Here is a 6,536-nt window from a genome sequence, read left to right on the forward strand (position 1 = left end):
ATAAAGATAAACAACAAAACACACAAAGAGGATCTAGAAATCATCACTTGCGTCACTATTAAAGTGGCGCTCTATTCCAGAAATCCTAGTGTCTAAGTTTCTGAGATGAGTACATATTTCTTCATGGCGGGTGTTTTGAATGTTCATCATCTCATTTTGGAGTCGAGCCATCTCAGTCATTTGTCTAGAGAGACTCTCTAGACTATATTCCTCATTCACTTGAGATGGGCCAGCAACATGTGTGGGGTCAGGCATGGGGATATCTGCAGCTTCGTCTTCATTATCTTGCCCACCAATGGCATCCTCAGGGTGGATGTAGGAGAGCCCTTGTTTGATAAAACCCATTTGCCTTAGGGAGTTATCTCCAACCTTATGACCCGGAAGGACAGTCTCATGATGCTCATTTGTGACATCTACTCCTTTGTACTCACAAATTTGAGAAACAAGAAGAGGATATGGAAGAGGTGCAGCATCTAACCTTTTGGCCTTGAACATTATTGTCTGAATTAGGTGAGGCCAATTGAGTGGAATGCTCTGAAGTATTCCATACATAATGATGAGATCGGTCTCAGAGCATTGGGCATGATTTGACCCTCTAGGGCACAAGAGCCACACAATAAGGTAGTGCAAGAGGTGTTCTTCCATCTTTAGACCACCAGCAAGGAAGAGACGAGCATTGCGTTGTCTAGGATTGCGGAGAAAGGACTGGTACACCGCTATCTTGTTGAATTGAGCAAAGTCATTTGGAAAAATTTGAGAATTTTCTAAAATAGGGACTTTTGCTACATTTGTCCAAATGTCATTGTCCAAGACAATGTCCACACCTTTCACCCTTGTTTGGAAAACCCCATCACGAACCTTTAAATTAAAGTAGAAGACGCGAACAAGATCCGGATAGTACCTTTCCCGGAGTTCCATTATGTGTTGAACCCCTTGTTCAATGATGAGATTTGGAAAGGAGAAGTTGTAGGATGTATACCAAGCGAGATCAATGAACTTTTGCTTGATGAGCTTCCTCTCCTTCCAAAATTGTGAGAATGATTGTTGATCTTGCTCATCGGAAAGCCACCCTTCTATGGTAGCATCTCTTCTGCGAACATTGCTCTCCGAAACTTCACTTGTTCTTCTTCTCCTCCTTCTTGAAGGTTCAACCATTGAAATGGATGGAAAGCAAAGAGTTTTGAGAAAGAAAGAAGAAAACAAGAGAGATATGTTCAAGATTGGTTCAAGTATGGAAAGTGGGGATCAAGTGGGGTATAAATAGGCTCAAGAAGGCTCCCAAAGTGCAGATTTCGAAGAATTTTCCCGTTAAGAGTCGTTGAGAGCTGTGGGCAACGGCTAGTTTGCAGAATTTTCAAAAAAAAATTGATCTGGAGCGCATTTAATCGATTAAACTGGCTTTTAATCGATTAATTAATCGATTAATACTTGGATTAATCGATTAATCCATTCGTAAATGTATAATTAACGCTTTTAATCGATTTACACGCAGATTAAACACGTAAAACAGCGAAAAATGAAATATGAAGCCCAAAAATGCCTATTATACTATTTCTAATATGCCTAGATCTCTTCTAAGCTCAAAAAATCTATCCTTAGGCAATGCTTTGGTGAAAATATTCGCTAATTGATGCTTAGAATCTATAAACTCCATTTCACAATCACCTTTTTGGACATGATCTCTAAGGAAGTGATGCCTAATTTCTATATGCTTGGTTCTAGAATGCATGATAGGATTTTTGGTAAGGTTAATGGCACTTGTATTGTCACACTTAAGCGGAATATGATCTAAATGAATATCATAGTCTTCTAATTGTTGTTTCATCCATAAGATTTGTGCACAACAACTACCCGCAGCAATGTATTCAGCTTCAGTGGTTGATAAGGCTACACAGGCTTGTTTCTTAGAGTGCCATGAGACTAAGGAACTACCTAAAAAGTGACAGGTTCCACTAGTGCTTTTCTTATCTATCTTACAACCTCCATAATCAGCATCAGAAAATCCTACAAGACTAGGCTCAGCTCCTGAGGGATACCATAAACCAAAGGATGTTGTCCCCTTAAGATACTTAAAAATGCGTTTAACTACAGTAAGATGAGACTCTCTAGGGCTTGACTGATACCTAGCACATACGCATACACTTTGCATGATATCAGGTCTACTAGCAGTAAGATATAATAAAGAACCAATCATACCTCTGTATTTGGTTTGACTTACCTCTTTACCTGTCTCATCTTTGTCTAGGTAGCAGGATGTTCCCATGGGAGTTGATGCTTCTTTAGCATTGTCCATCTCAAACTTTTTAAGGATTTCTCTGCAATACTTGGTTTGAGATATAAAGGTTCCTTCCTCCATTTGTTTGATTTGAAGTCCGAGGAAGAAGGTGAGTTCTCCCATCATTGACATCTCAAATTCTCCCTGCATGGTCTTAGCAAAATTCTCGCAAAGAGTTGCGTTAGATGAACCAAAAATAATATCATCTATGTATACTTNAACAATTAGAAAATGTTTTCCAACTCTTTTAATAAATAATGTTGAATCAATTTTTCCTCTGTTGAAATCATTTTCTATAAGAAAATTGCTAAGTCGTTCATACCAAGATCTAGGTGCTTGTTTTAAACCATAAAGTGTTTTCTTTAATTTGTAGATGTGATTTGGGTATTTAAAATCCTCAAAACCGGGTGGTTGTTCAACAAATACATCTTCTTTGATATAACCATTTAGAAAAGCACTTTTAACATCCATTTGAAATAATATAAATTTCATTATAGATGCATAAGCAAGAAGTAGGCATATTGCCTCTAACCTGGCAACTGGAGCGTATGTCTCATCATAATCTATACCTTCTTCTTGACTATATCCTTTTGCCACAAGCCTAGCTTTGTTCTTGGTGATGTTTCCTTCTTCATCTAGTTTGTTTCTGAACACCCACTTTGTTCCAATNACTTGATGAGTGTCTTTTCTGGGAATTAATTCCCACACTTGATTTCTTTCAAACTGGTTGAGTTCTTCTTGCATTGCGATACACCATTTTTCATCTTGAAGGGCTTCTTTAATATTCCTTGGTTCAATCTGTGACACAAAAGCAACATTCATACAATAATTTACAATATTACCTCTTGTGTTTACCCCTTCTGTGATATCGCCAATGATGTTGTCTAATGATAATCCTCTAGGTTGTCGCCATATTTTATTTAAATCTTCATCTTGAGGATTGTCATGATTCTTCTCTTCATTGGTCTCTTTTGATGAATCTTTACTTGTTCCTGCATCAGATTCTTCTGACTCAAGAGGTTTTGCCTCAAGGTCCACAATTTCATCAAAAGTAACATGTATGGATTCCTCTATTGTGAATGTTTTCCTATTAAAAATTCTATATGCTTTGCTTGTTAAAGAATATCCAAGAAAAATTCCTTCATCAGCTTTTGAATCAAATTTTCCCAAATTTTGTTTTCCATTGTTTAAAACATAGCATTTGCATCCAAAAATTTTAAATGGGAAACATTTGGTTTTCTGTTTTTGAAAAGCTCGTAAGGAGTACNTTTTAAAATAGGTCGAATTATCATTCTATTTAAAACATAGCAAGCAGTACTCACAGCATCAGCCCAAAATTGTTTAGGAACATTATTTTCATTTAACATAGTNCGAGCAAGTTCCTCTAAGGATCTATTCTTTCTTTCTACAACTCCATTTTGTTGGGGAGTTCTAGGTGAAGAAAAGTTATGAGAAATACCATGTTCTTCACAAAAATTTTCAAATAGTTCATTTTGAAATTCGCCACCATGGTCACTTCTAATAGCTTTTATTCTTAGATCCTTTTCATTTTGAACTAAAACAGCAAACTTTTTAAATTCTTTAAAAGCTTCACTTTTAAGAGTGAGAAATAAAGTCCAAGTGTATCTTGAAAAATCATCAACAATAACCAAAGCATAATAGTTTCCACCAAAACTTTTTATCCTTGAAGGACCAAATAAATCCATATGTAAAAGTTCCAAAGGTTTTAACGTAGAAACAATAATTTTTGAATGAAAGGAATTTTTAACTTGCTTACCCTTTTGACATGCATCACACACTTTGTCTTTTACAAATTTTAATTTAGGTAAACCAATTACTAGATCTCTAGATATAAGTTTGTTTAATTGTTTGATATGTATATGAGCAGCACGCCTATGCCATAACCATGGGTTTTCCTCTTTAACAACTAAACATGAAATATTTTTATTTGATGCATTTTCTAAATCAATTAAATAAATATTATTATGTCTAACTCCTTTTAATGCAATTTAAGAGGAATCATTCTTAAAAATAGTGCTAGAATTCTTTTCAAAGGTTACCTTGAGTCCTTTGTCGCATAGTTGACTTATGCTAATTAAGTTGTGCCTTAGTCCTTCTACGTATAGCACGTCTTTGATCATCAAGGTGTCTTTGTTTCCTATATCCCCTTTTCCAAGAATTCTTCCTTTGTTGTTGTCACCATAGGTGACAAAGCCTTGTTCCTTTTCCTTAAAATTTGTGAACTTTGTCTTGTCTCTTGTCATGTGTTTTGAGCAACCACTATCAAGACACCACATGACTTTTCTTGATTTCTGTAATACCTGCAAAATAAAAAGAACAAGCTATTTTAGGTACCCAACTTCTTTGTATGGGTCCTTTTGGGTTAGATTCGAATTATTTAGCAACCCAAATATATCTTCCACTAGAAACACCATAATGTTTAATTCTGCATTTATTTGAGGTATGGTCTTTTCTCATGCAATAAAAACAGGATACAACATTTGTGTTTCTGTTAATCGTTCCTTTTTCTACCCATGCTCTGCGGGTTCTATATTTATTTTTAGGAACAACATTCTTAGCAGCTTTATTTTCAGAAATTTTACTGCATTCTCCAGTAGTTGTATTTTTAGAAAAATATTTGAATTTTGTGCAAGATTCACATTCATTATTTGCAATATGTTTTTCTTTTTCATAATATAAAACTTTATTTTTCAAATTTCTTATTTCTTCTGCTTGATATAAAAATTTATTTTTCAAACTTCTGTTTTCTTCAGACAAATTTGTAAATTCAGTTTTCAAAGCATCATTTACTTTAGAAAGATTTTCAGAAGTAAATTTCAAATTTTCATTTTCTTCAAGAAGGCTATCAAATTCAGATTTTAAACTTTTAAAATCCTTTTTCAGCTTTTTATGAGAAACATCTAATTTTTCAGATTCAATTAATAATGCAGCATATGTTTCATGCAACTCATCTTCATCAATGTGACTATCATTATTAGAATAGTGTGAATTACTTACTTGGCTGGAATTATCATCATCTGCCATCAAACAGATGTTGGCTTCTTCATCTGAGTCGCTTGAATCTGAAATGGTCTCATTGTCATCTTCCCATGCAATGTAGGCCTTCTTTTTCTTGAAGAATCTTTTCTCCTTCTTGTCTTCACCCTTCTTTTGATTTGGGCAGTCTGCTTTTAGATGCCCCTTTTCTCCACAGTCGTAGCATCGGTAATTTGAGGAAGATACTTGATTGTCTTTCTTTTCGTATCTACATCTTCCTTTACCTTTAGACTTCATGAACCTGTTTAATCTTTTGATCACGAGACTTAAATTTTCCTCTTCGTCTGAGTCTTCATCTTCCGATTTTCCTTTGATTCTTTCAACCTCAGACTTTAATGCCAAACTCTTCTTGTTGTTTTTGGCTTTTGCTTCTTCTTCATCAAGTCTCCCAAGATCTAGTTCATGTTCCCTCAACTTCCCAAAGAGTGTCGCCATAGTCATGGTGTTGAGGTTTTGTGACTCCGAGATTGCAGTCACCTTTGGTTGCCACGACCTGTCTAAAGACTTCAAGATTTTAATATTAAGTTCATCGGTATCAAATGACTTACCCAATCCAATGAGATGATTGACAATGTTGGTGAAGCGTTTTTGAACGTCTGAGATTGTTTCTCCTTGCTTCATCTGGAACATTTCATACTCTTGGATTAAGGAGTTCTTCCTTGCCCTCTTTACATCATCTGTTCCTTCATGCGTCACTCAGAGTACGTCCCACATCTCTTGAGCAGTTTTGCAGACAGAGACCCTGTAGAACTCATCAACAGTCAACGCAGAAGCAATTACATTCCGGGCTTTCACGTCGTTCTAAAACCTTTTCTTTTCATCTGCATTCCATTTAGAACGGGGCTTTGGTTCCTGCGAATCGTCAGTAGGAATAGACGAACCAGTAGCAATGACATCCCAAATTTCACAGTCAATAGACTCAATAAATATTTGCATCCTTACCTTCCAGAATGCATAGTTCTCACCTGTGAACAATGGTGGTCTATTGATAGATGCACCCTCTGCAAAGGTTTGATGTGATCCTGCCATTTGAATGACTATCAAAGCAAGCTCTGATGCCAATTGTTAGAATCGCTGCAACGAAATTATTAGCGTGGAACAAACCAAGAGGGGGGTGAATTGGTTATATACTTTTATCGTGCCTTTAATTATTTTTCTCTTAATTTTTCCTTACAGAGCAGATAATTAAATATAAATAAAAGAG

The sequence above is a fragment of the Vigna radiata genome, chromosome 6 (genome assembly GCF_000741045.1).
Source record: "Vigna radiata var. radiata cultivar VC1973A chromosome 6, Vradiata_ver6, whole genome shotgun sequence".
In the NCBI taxonomy this organism is placed as follows: Eukaryota; Viridiplantae; Streptophyta; class Magnoliopsida; order Fabales; family Fabaceae; genus Vigna; species Vigna radiata.